Source organism: Balaenoptera musculus, chromosome 1 (assembly GCF_009873245.2).
Source record: "Balaenoptera musculus isolate JJ_BM4_2016_0621 chromosome 1, mBalMus1.pri.v3, whole genome shotgun sequence".
Lineage (NCBI taxonomy): Eukaryota > Metazoa > Chordata > Mammalia > Artiodactyla > Balaenopteridae > Balaenoptera > Balaenoptera musculus.
The window spans coordinates 112,478,148-112,491,264 of NC_045785.1; the positions used below are offsets into that span (position 1 = coordinate 112,478,148).

General features: G+C 43.5%; 1 protein-coding gene across 3 annotated transcripts in view; it reads right to left on the minus strand.

Moving 5' to 3' along the window:
- The window catches only part of KCNN3 (potassium calcium-activated channel subfamily N member 3), a 180,424-nt gene that overhangs the window by 67,883 nt on the left and 99,424 nt on the right, over positions 1 to 13,117 (minus strand). The gene's annotated exons all lie outside the window — the stretch shown is intronic.

A 13,117-nucleotide genomic window follows, 5' to 3' on the forward strand; every position in this document is an offset into this window, starting at 1 on the left:
TTAATCCATGGGGTCTCTTTCTGCTAATGAGGGTTGGGCTCAGTGATGTCTAAGTTCCCTTCCAGTCCTAACCTTCCTTCCATGAAGATGAGGCTCCCACTGTCGCACCACGAGAACTGGCAAAGCAGCTGAAACAAGACTTCAGTGAGCACCTGCTATGTGCCCAGCCTGGGCTCAGTGCTGGGTTCGCATACTGGGAAGGCCCAGGCTTGTTCTCAAGGAGGTCCCACAGTGGGGGGTCTCCCACACCCAGTGACTGTGAAGGGGCCTCACGTTCTTCCCCTCCGTGGCCCCAGTCTCCACATCTGTGAAATGCGAGGCCTCTGAGGTCTACCTTGGACATCTGAAGGTTCTGATTCTTAGAAGGTGAGGCCTGCAATCAGGGGCCTGTGCTGGGCATGGGGGCCTCCTGGACAGGTATACGCCTCACTTATGAGAGGCGATGGAAGCGTTTATCCTCATGATAGTCCTGGGAAGGATTCATGGCCAAAAAGAAATTAGGCTGCGTTAGAAAGAAATTAATTCTGGGGCCAGGGTTGGGTGGAAGAAGTTTGATTTAACCTGGAAATACACCCTCAGCATGGAGGGAGTAACAGAGAGTTTGTGTCAGCGTGGACTGGGCGTGCTGGTTGAAGGCTGAGCTAAGCCTTCCTTGCCCTCACACTTCACCCCACTTCACAGGGAGTTTAGGAACGGAGAGGCCCTTTACTCTGTGTGTCCCACTGTTTCCTCTACGGTTTGGGCCAAAGAAATATTCTGCTGTGTTTTGAAGTTACTCACCAAGCACCCTTCTCTTCTCCCTCCTTCACTGCCTGCCCTCCAGGCCACCATGCCCACAACCAAGGACCCAGGAGAGAAAACCGTGGCACCCGTGTCTGGGGCCTCTGAGGGTGAAAAGGGCCCATCAAGGGATCTGTGTCAGGGGACTTCCCTGGTGGTCCAGTGGTTAAGACTTTGCCTTCCAACGCAGTGGGTGCGGGTTTGATCCCTGGTCGGGGAGCTAAGATCCCATGTGCCTCGTGGCCAAAAAACCAAAACACAAAACAGAAGTAATACTGTAACAAATTCATTAAAGACTTTAAAAATGGTCCACATCAAAAAAAATCTTAAAAAAAAAAAAGGATCTGTGTCATGTCTGAGACAAATTCAAGGTGAACCAATCGAGTCACATGACTTGAACAGGGGTCTCCTGCTTGCCTTGCTTTTACGGTGTGCCTGTGACATTTGTCTGCCGCATGGAGCAAGTGCCAGGCAACTCAGTGGGCTGCCCAGAGGCAAGGGCACCTGCAAAAGTGCACAGGGAAGGGAGGCAGCCTGTGAGAGCACCTCCCTCACCTTTCTGGACCACAGTTTCCCCTTCCTCCTGCCCTGGGACCTCACACAGCTATAATGGGGAGGAGGAGAAATAATGGGTATGAAGGGCTTCATAAATTACAAAAGCTCATTCATTCATTCATTCATTCAACAAACATATGTTGGAGGCCCTCTATTTGCCAGGGGGCTGAGCATTCAGGGTTCAAGGAAACAGCTCTGAGCATGACCCCCTGTGATGAAGATCATAGGGGGGAACTAGAAGGCTCTATGGGAGCAAGTGGCTGAGGGGCCGACCTCTGCCCAGGCGGCTGTAATTAGGAAGGTGTGCTCCCTGAACAGGAGAGGGTGCCCAGCACAACACCAGCCGAGACTCCCCCTCCCTCCTTCCCCAGAGCAACTGAGCCGGGGGGTTTTCCAGACACGGGTTTCCACCATCAATTAGAGGGACCTAGAGGCTGCTCAAAGGGTTCCCTCTGCTTCTAACTGCTGCTGACAGGCCGAGCCATGGCAACGCGACTGCCTGGCCAGACTCTTCAAATACAAAATGAAAACATCCATCCTATAAGAAAGAACGGCATCAGGTTACTATAGCAACCGGGTTCATTCTGGGCAGGAACTGAAGTAAAGAGTCACAGGTTCCTTGGATTTCCTGATGGAGAATGAGATTGTATACCATCCAAGTTAAAGGTGAGGCACATCGGCGGTTCTGCCCAGCTTGACAGGAGGGTGCTGGCCCCGGGGTGGTGTCCCCACCTGCCTCCCAGGTGCCCCACTTCTGTTTCAGTTTCCTGGCGCAAGGCTTGGGGTCGGGGGACGACATGGGTAGTGGAGTTGGAGGCTGGCGAGCTAGACTGAAGTCTCACACATCCAGATACTAGCTGTGTGATCTTAGGCAGGTCACACCACTTCTCTGAGCCTATTTCTACATCTCTATCATCAGACTATTAACCTTGACCCTGTCCATCGCACGGGATTAGCATTAGGATCCAATAATACAGATAAGAGGGAATGTGCTTTACCAGCTACAGTTGGACCTCCATATCCATGGCTGAAGAACTGTGGATCCGGAGGGCTGAGGGTCCTACACCATTTTATATAAGGGACTTGGGCATCCTCAGATTTTGGTATCCACAGGGTTTCCTGGAACTAATCCCCTGTGGATACCGAGGGATGACTATACTCTTAAAATGTGAGGGATTATTAATCCGGCTGGCCTGGGAGGCACTCATAAATAGTATGTATGGGGGCCAGCGGGGAGATATTTCAGGTTGCAGATTGAGAGCCTCTGCTAGACAGGGCTCCAGTGCAGGGATCTGTGGATCAGCAGAGTGGGCAATACGGCCCAGAAGATTCCATTGATGTCCAATATGAGGACGCCCTTGTGCTTGCTCCCATCTGACCCCTGGAACCACAGTTCTCCAAGTGCAGCCTCACTCAGACTTAGGCAGATAACAGTACCCCACCCTGCCATGTCCTCACTCAGCATCCTGTTCATTCCTTACAAATCACAAATTTCAGTTACGTATTTATTCATATTTACTTGGTTTTTGCCTGTCTCCCCCACCCCAGAGCAGTGGTTCTTGACCTGTCTGCACATCAGAATCACTTGGAGAACTTGTTTAAAAATACCCACACTTGGACCCCAGACCAGGCCAGTCTGAATCTCTGGGCATGAGGCATTGGGATTTTTCTTAAGCTTCCTTGGGTAAGCCTAAAGTGTAACCTGGATTGAGACCCACCAGTCACAGCTGGAGTGCCAAAGGGACAGGGCTGTGTCCACCTTGTTCCCTGTGGTATCTCCAGTGTCAGCCCAGATCTTAGCATATATAGGTATTGGGTAAATTCTTGCGTAGTGAATCAATAACTACTGCTTACTGTGTGACCCTGGATGACTAAACTCCCCTCTCTTGGGCTCAGTTTCCTCCTCTGAGGAATGAGGGGATAGGTTGGATGATCCCCAAGGTACCTTCTGCTCTGAAGAGCCCTTATTCCGTGGTCCTATGCAGACCTCGTGTGTGGTCTCAGGGCACATGAGCTCCCAGGGGACAGGACCCACGCCTGGCTCATCTCACCTCTCCCTAAGGCCTGAGATGGTCCTGGTACACAGTGGGCAGTCTATAGAATTTTAGTGAGTAAAGGGGTGGGTGGGTGAATGACTGTGTCATGTGAAGAAAAGGACAGGTGGCCAGTGGCCCTTGTTCACCACCCAGAATGGAAACTCCCGTAGAAAACTCATTGCTAAGCCTGTGAGTAATGAAGTACCTGACAATTTATCTTATGCCATGGGAGGGACATCCTCCTGTTCCCAGGGGGTTGTCCAATCTGGAATAAAGGGTCACAGGTGATCTCCAAGCCTTAGAAAGTGCTGGAGCACTGCTGGACCAGAGTGGGGAGGGTGGCAAAGGACTGTCCTTCCCTCCATTTGGGTCTCAGCCACCCAGGCCTGGTTCTAGAGCAGCCTGACTGGTCACCCTGATGAATTTTGGAAGAGTGCTGAGGTGATGTGGATGGGATCTGGCATGGGGCAGGGGGTGCCAGAGGGCCCTCGGGGGTTCAGGTGGTGGGGTCCTCTCTGAGCTGTCACAGAGTAGAAGCCTCAGAGGTCGGGGGCTGACAAACATGTTTCCTCCTGACCTGGCCCGGGTTTCCCCTGAGTGAGGAAGGAAAGCCACGATCTCCAAACTGCTGTATCTTTCTGCTTCCTTAGCCTCACACGGTGATGCCGCTCATTTGGGGTATGGCCGGCCTGAAGATGGAATGCTTTGGTGCCAGGGCCTGTGGTCACCTGCAAGTCCCACTCTTACCCCAGATAGTGTCCTGAACAGAGCTGGCTCCAGACCTGATCCTCTGCCACTTAACTTGTTCTAAGAGCCTGTGGGATTTTCAGCCTGTTGGTATAATTCCAAGAGCTTTGGGAGGGAGATTTTATGTGAGAGAGCAATTCCAAACTTGCCTTCAAGGAGCTTGTAATTAGAAAGAAAGGAGAACCAACGCAGTCAATTCAACTCAACTCAATTCAATAAAATAATTAGTAAGAACCAACCAATACTTGAAATTTGCTAAGAGAGCAGATCATAAGTGTTCTCAAAAAAAAAAAAGGTAACGATGTGAGGGGGTAGATGTGTTAATTAACTTGACTGTGGTAATCATTTCATAATGTATACGTATATCAAATCATCACATTGTACACTATACAATTTTATTTGTCGATTATACCTCTATGAAAAAGAACCAACTAGGTGAGAACACTGTGGTGACATAAATATTAATCAGACACATGTCCCATGAATCAGCTCACAATCTCAAGGAGCTCTAGCATAAGAGAGGCATGATAAGGGCCCATCATGGAAAGTTTCTTAGGCAAGATAGGGATTCAGTAGTGCTTGGAAGGCCTGTATCAGACAAACCTGGTGTGGTGCTACCAAAATGCCACCAATTCCTCCAATCCCATTTGTTTCTTTTTTCACATGTGACTTTGCTTCTCCTCCCAGCAAGAGGTACATACAGTCCATTTCTCAAGGGGTACAGTCCATTTCTCCCTTGAATCTGAACCTGGCCGTGTGCCTTCCTTTGGCCAAAGGGACATTAGAGAATGTGATATAACTGAGGTTTGTAGAATGTCAGTGCGATGGGGCTTGCTGTAGACACGTGGCCCCATTTTCCCCATCACCCCAGCCTACAGCCAGCACCAGCTGCCAGGCACGCGAGTGAGGCCATCCTTGACCAGCTGCATGACAGAAGCTCACCCCAGGTGAGACAGCAGAAGAACTACCAAGCTGAGCCTTGCCCTGATTGCTGACCCACACAATCGTGAGCTAAATGATTATTGTTTTAAGTCATTAATTTTGGGGGTGCTTTGTCATGCAACAAAAGTAATACATAAACAAATCTAATTCACGCGTTTACTTAGCACGCATATTAGAAGTCGGGTGATTTGCCTGCCATGCCCAACACTTCTCTTTTAACTTCTCATGCCACAGCCCCTAGAAGGAACTTCCACCCCCACCCTCCCACCCCGCATAGTTAATCAGACAGGGCCGGCCATTCTATCTCAAGTAACTGGGTAACTGGATGAAGAGGAGATCATGATCAAGGGCCATGCCAGCTTCCCCCAGCTCTGCCCCACCCAGTGGACACATCATTTCATATATCAAAGAATAAATCAAAGCATTTAAAAAATTATTTTGCAAGCAGCTGAGTTATTTTGCATGCAATGTGTTTCTCACAGGCGAGGAAGTCAGCTGGTAGACTGAATCGAGGAGCGAAGGCAAAACAGAATTTATCGGGTGTGAAGAAGAAAAACTGCAGGGACTCTGGGAACAGTGAATCTTGTTGGCAAATTTGGGGGGTAAATTGATCAGCTGGCAGCTAGCAAAAAGGTCAATGTGGGCATTCCATCCTTGAGTGGCCAATTAGAGGTATCAAAGAAAACAGTTCAGTTATTTATGGGTTCTCCAGGAACACTTGAATTTTAGCTGTGGCACATGGGTGTGTAACAGGCTCCCTCTCTGTAAAGTCTGCTGGGCTCTTCCATCTGCACCAGTCAGACCAGGTCTGCATGCTTCCCACATTGGAGTTTCTCACAGAGTAATTGTGTGGTTCACCAGCTCACCATGAGGGCCAACTCTGAAGGGCCATCTGGTCACCCCAGGACAGGTCATTTCATGTGCAATCACTGGAGCCCACCATGCATTAGCTGCAGGACTGGAAACAGGCTGTCTCGACAGGGAGACAAGGAGAATGTCCCGGAGCCCCCAGTGTCAACCTGACAGAGCAACAAGCACCAGAGAACCTGCCCTTTTTTTTTTTCCCCTTTAGTGTAAATACCTTTGGAGTTGATTAATTGGATTTGCTAGTTTCCCCCTTCTATTTTGAAAGACTTGAGGCCTTTTCAATTCTTTATTTAAGAAATATCTTTCCTTAAAATGTTCTCAGCTATTAGGGGAGATCCTGCTTAGACGTTTTCTGACCCATCTGAAAAACTTTCATTCTTGCGCAACTATGAATTTTTTTTAATTAAAAGAGAGAAAATGGAAAAGGCCCTTGTGTTCTCTACTATTCTCTCTCTGTGAGAGAAAAAAATCCAGGGAAAATTTCCATGATTTACAAAATATATATGCAGAAAAAAAGCAAGAGAAAAAAATTAAAGATATTCTTAAAATCCAGTAATAATATATACATTTTTTCCCCAAACTCCCTAGAGCATATATTCTGCATGTACACCATTACTATGGGGGTTTCCACGGAAACGACATCTAAAGTCCCGTAATACCTAATTAGGTTTCCCCAAGGACAAGAGCTGATTGCCAGTGATGAAATGAATGTCTGGGTTTGCAGTAATGGCTAACATAAAATTTCCAGTCAGCAAATGCTCCTTGGAACTAGCTGAAGAAAAGGAGGAAGGAAAAGAAGGGAAGGTAGAAGAGAGGTCAGCAAGTAAGGGGGCTGTCAGAAAAGTCTATCATTCTACCACCAACAAGACTCTCAGAGGGCTGGAGTCCATGCTAGCCAGCTCTGAGTCTTTCTAAGAAGAAATCCTCCCCTTCTGAAACTGCTGTGACTTACTGGGCCATGTGTAATGTTCTTTGGTGGCTCTTTGGCCTGGCCAGGGTTCTCCTGAGTGCCCCTAGCAGAGTGCATGTGTGGTCTCCTGAAGTGGGCATGAGAACTCATGGGACCCTTGAGCCTGAAGTTTGTTCGGGACTGCCAGAGACCAGTGGTGACCATAAGCCCTTTCTTGTCCCCAGTTCATAGAGAGTAAAAGCTAAGTTATAGCATTTGAGGAAGCCAGTATTTTTCACTCACATAACAAGAATTGTTAACAAGAATAGTGCCTGACCATGGCACCACTGGGGATACAGTGCTCTCTGCCAATGACCATCTGTGCATGGGCAAGTCCCTTTCCCTCACTGGTCCTCAGATTCTTCCTCTGTAAGATAAAGGGTTGGATCCAATTTGTGGTTTTCCATTTTCTCCTAGCTGTGGAGCTGTTTCTTCTAGTGAGATTTTTCACTAAAGCCCAATATAGGAATCAGATAAACTCAGAGCTCTACTGGTTGAAAGGGTAGAAAAGAGCATTCAAAGGCCAATCATGAGAGGGCAGACAGCAGAAGCAAGAAGAACTACACTCCTGCAGCCTGTGGAACAAAAACCACATTCACAGATAGATAGACAATATGAAAAGGCAGAGGGCTATGTACAAGATGAAGGAACAAGATAAAACCCCAGAAAAACAACTAAATGAAGTGGAGATAGGCAACCTTCTAGAAAAAGAATTCAGAATAATGATAGTGAAGATGATCCCGGACCTCGGAAAAGAATGGAGGCAAAGATCGAGAAGATGCAAGAAATGTTTAACAAAGACCTAGAAGAATTAAAGAACAAACAAACAGAGATGAACAATACAATAACTGAAATGAAAAATACACTAGAAGGAATCAATAGCAGCATAACTGAGGCAGAAGAACAGATAAGTGACCTGGAAGAAACATGGTGGAATTCATTGCCGCAGAACAGAATAAAAAAAAAAAAGAATGAAAAGAAATGAAGACAGCCTAACAGATCTCTGGGACAACATTAAACTCAACAACATTCGCATTATAGGGGTCCCAGAAGGAGAAGAGAGAGAGAAAGGACCCGAGAAAATATTTGAAGAGATTATAGTAGAAAACTTCCCTAACATGGGAAAGGAAATAGCCACCCAAGTCCAGGAAGCACAGAGAGTCCCAGGCAGGATAAACCCAAGGAGAAACACTCTGAGACACATAGTAATCAAACTGGCAAAAATTAAAGACAAAGAAAAATGATTGAAAGCAGCAAGGGAAAAACGACAAATAACATACAAGGGAACTCCCATAAGGTTAACAGCTGATTTCTCAGCTGAAACTCTACAAGCCGGAAGGCAGTGGCATGATATATTTAAAGTGATGAAAGGGATTAAAGTGATGAAAGGGAAAAACCTACAACCAAGATTTCTCTACCCAGCAAGGATCTCATTCAGATTTGATGGAGAAATCAAAAGCTTTACAGACAAGCAAAAGCTAAGAGAATTCAGCACCACCAAACAAGCTCTACAACAAATGCTAATGGAACTTCTCTAAGTGGGAAACACAAGAGAAGAAAAGGACCTACAAAAACAAACCCATAACAACTAAGAAAATGTAATAGGAACATACATATCAATAATTACCTTAAACATGAAGGGATTAAATGCTCTAACCAAAAGACACAGGTTTGCTGAATGGATACAAAAACAAGACCCAGATTTATGCTGTCTACAAGAGACCCACTTCAGTCCTAGGGACACATACAGACTGAAAGTGAGGGGATGGAAAAAGATATGCCATGCAAATGGAAATCAAAAGAAAGCTGGAGTAGCAATACTCACCGCAGATAAACTAGACTTTAAAATAAAGAATGTTACAAGAGACAAGGAAGGACACTACATAATGATCAAGGGATCAATCCAAGAAGATATAACAATTATAAATATATATGCACCCAACATAGGAGCACCTCAATACATAAGGCAACTTCTAACAGCTATAAAAGAGGAAATAGACAGTAACACAATAATAGTGGGGGACTTTAACACCTCACTTACACCAATGGACAGATCATCCAAACAGAAAATTAATAAGGAAACACAAGCTTTAAATTACACAATAGACCAGATAGATTTAATTGATACTTATAGGACATTCCATCCAGAAACAGCAGATTACACTTTCTTCTCAAGTGCTCATGGAACATTCTCCAGGATAGATCACATCTTGGGTCACAAATAAAGCCTCAGTAAATTTAAGAAAATTGAAATCATATCAAGTATCTGTATTGACCACAATGCTATAAGATTAGAAGTCAATTACAAGGAAAAAAATGAAAAAAACACAACCACATGGAGGCTAAATACATTACTAAATAACCAAGAGATCACTGAAGAAATCAAAGAGGAAATCAAAAAATACCTAGAAACAAATGACAACGAAAAAACGACGATCCAAAACCTATGGGATGCAGCAAAAGCAGTTCTATGAGGGAAGTTTATAGCAATACAAGCCTACCTCAAGAAACAAGAAAAATCTCAAATAAACAGTCTAACCTTACACCTAAAGGAACAACAGAAAGAAGAACAAACAAAACCCAAAGTTAGCAGAAGGAAAGAAATCATAAAGATCAGAGGAGAAATAAATGAAATAGAAACAAAGAAAATAATAGCAAAGATCAATAAAACTAAAAGCTGGTTCTTTAAAAAGATAAACAAAATTGATAAACCATTAACCAAACTCATCAAGAAAAAGAGGGAGAGGACTCAAATCAATAAAATTAGAAGCGGAAAAGGAGAAGTTACAACAGACACCACATAAAGCAAAGCATCCTAAGAGACTATTACAAGCAACTCTATGCCAATAAAATGGACAACCTGGAAGAAATAGACAAATTCTTAGAAAGGTATAACCTTCCAAGACTGAACCAGGAAGAAACAGAAAATATGAACAGACAAATAACAAGTAATGAAATTGAAACTGTGATTAAAAATCTTCCAACAAACAAAAGTCCAGGACCAGATGGCTTCACAGGTGAATTCTATCAAACATTTAGAGAAGAGCTAACACCCATCCTTCTCAAACTCTTCCAAAAAACTGCAGAGGAAGGAACACTTCCAAACTCATTCTATGAGGCCACCATCACCCTGATACGAAAACCAGACAAACATACCACAAAAAAATAAAATTACAGACCAATATCACTGATGAGTATAGATGCAAAAATCCTCAACAAAATACTAGCAAACAGAATCCAACAACACATTAAAAGAATCATACACCATGATCAAGTGGGATTTATCCCAGGGATGTAAGGATTCTTCAATATATGCAAATCAATCAAATTGATACACCATATTAATAAATTGAAGAAGAAAAACCATATGATCATCTCAATAGATGCAGAAAAAGCTTTTGACAAAATTCAACACCCATTTATGATAAAAACTCTCCAGAAAGTGGGCATAGAGGGAAACTACCTCAACATAATAAAGGCCATATATGACAAACCCACAGCAAACATCATTCTCAATGGTGAAAAACTGAAACCATTTCCTCTAAGAACAGAACAAGGATGTTCACTCTCACCACTATTATTCAACATAGTTTTGGAAGTCCTAGCCTCGGCAATCATAGAAGAAAAAGAAATAAAAGGAATACAAATTGGAAAAGAAGAAGTAAAACTGTCACTGTTTGCAGATGACATGATACTATACACAGAATCCTAAAGATGCCACCAGAAAACTATTAGAGCTAATCAATGAATTTGGTAAAGTTGCAGGATACAAAATTAATGCACAGAAATCTCTTGCATTCCTATACACTAATGATGAAAAATCTGAAAGAGAAATTAAGGAAACACTCCCATTTACCACTGCAACAAAAAGAATAAAATACCTAGGAATAAACCTACCTAGGGAGACAAAAGACCTGTATGCAGAAAACTATAAGACACTGATGAAAGAAATTAAAGGTGATACAAACAGATGGAGAGATATACCATGTTCTTGGACTGGACAAATCAACATTGTGAAAATGACTATACTACCCAAAGCAATCTACAGATTCAGTGCAATCACTATCAAATTACCAATGGCATTTTTCACAGAACCAGAACAAAAAATATTAAAATTTGTATGGAGACACAAAAGACCCTTAATAGCAAAAGCAGCCTTGAGGGAAAAAAACGGAGCTGGAGGAATCAGGCTCCTGGACTTCAGACAATACTACAAAGCTACAGTAATCAAGACAATATGGTACTGGCACAAAAACAGAAATATAGATCAATGGAACAGGATAGAAAGCCCAGAGATAAACCCACGCACCTATGGTCAACTAATCTATGACAAAGGAGGCAAAGATATACAATGGAGAAAAGACAGTCTCTTCAATAAGTGATGCTGGGAAAACTGGACAGCTACATGTAAAAGAATGAAATTAGAACACTCCCTAACACCATACACAAAAATAAACTCAAAATGGATTAGACACCTAAATGTAAGACTGGACACTATAAAACTCGTAGAGGAAAACATAGGAAGAACACTCTTTGACATAAATCACAGCAAGATCTTTTTTGATCCACCTCCTAGAGTAATGGAAACAAAAACAAAAATAAACAAATGGGACTTAATGAAACTTAAAAGCTTTTGCAAAGCAAAGGAAACTACAAACAAGATGAAAAGACAACCCTCAGAATGGGAGAAAATATTTGCAAATGAAGCAACTGCCAAAGGATTAATCTCCAAAATTTACAAGCAGCTCATGCAGCTCAATATCAAAAAAAAAAAACAACCCAGTCCAAAAATGGGCAGAAGACCTAAATAGACATTTCTCCAAAGAAGATATAGAGATTGCCAACAAACACATGAAAGGATGCTCAACATCACCAGTCATTAGAGAAATGCAAATCAAAACCACAATGAGGCATCACCACACACCAGTCAGAATGGCCATCATCAAAAAATCTACAAACAGGAAATGCTGGAGAGGGTGTGGAGAAAAGGGAACCCTCTTGCATTGTTGGTGGGAATGTAAATTGATACAGCCACTATGGAGAACAGTATGGAGGTTCCTTAAAAAACTAAAAATAGAACTACCATATGACCCAGCAATCCCACTACTGGGCATACACCCAGAGAAAACCATAATTCAAAAAGACACATGCACCCCAATGTTCATTGCAGCACTATTTACAATAGCCAGGGCATGGAAGAAAACTAAATGCCCATCGACAGACGAACGGATAAGTAAGATGTGGTATATATATACAATGGAATATTACTCAGCCATAAAAAGGAACAAAATTGGGTCATTTGTAAAGAAGTGGATGGATCTAGAGACTGTCATACAGAGTGAAGTAAGTCAGAAAGAGAAAAACAAATATCATATATTAATGCATATATGTGGAACCTAGAAAAATGGCATAGATGAACCGGTTTGCAGGACAGAAATAGAGACACAGATGTAGAGAACAAACGTATGGACACCAAGGGAGGAAAGTGGCGGGAGGGGGGGTGGTGGTGGGATGAATTGGGAGATTGCAATTGACATGTATACACTAATATGTATAAAATGGATAACTAATAAGAACCTGTTGTATAAAAAAAATAAAATAAAATCCAAAAAGAAAAAAAAAAAAAGGCCAACTCATTCACCTCGTCCTCCGCCTAGCTCTCTGTGGTGGCCCATACCCCTCCATAGAACCCTTCAGTTGAAAAACCGTTGGCTGGACCAGTTGGCCTCTAGTTGTAATGAGGGATAAGTTGTGGTAATCAAGGTGCTTTGGATCTACTTCAAGGGATGCTGGGTGCACGGGCATGGAACTTTTACCAGATCAGTTTGCTCTTTCGTTCTTTCTCTGTCTTTTTCTCTTTCTCTCTCTCTCTCTTTCTCTTTCTCTCTTTCTTTTTTTCTTTCTTTCTGGGTTGAGTCCCTATTAGGTGACAGTCACCATGCCAAGCTCTGGGGATATAGCAAGAACAAGTAAACAAGACCTCTATCATCATGGAGCTTACGTTCTAATGGAGAAAAACAGATAAGAAACAGGTAAACCATTTAATTTCAGTACGTGATGCCTGCTAGGAAGAAACAAGAGCAGCCTGGGTAGAAGTTGTGCTGTCTTGGGCAGGCAGTCCAGGCAGGGCTCTCTGAGAACTGAACCTTAGAGTGAAAGGTAAACCGTGCAAAGGTAGGCACTGCAGGCAGAGGGGACAGCACCTGCAAAGCAGGATAGAGCTCGGAGCATTTGAGAAATG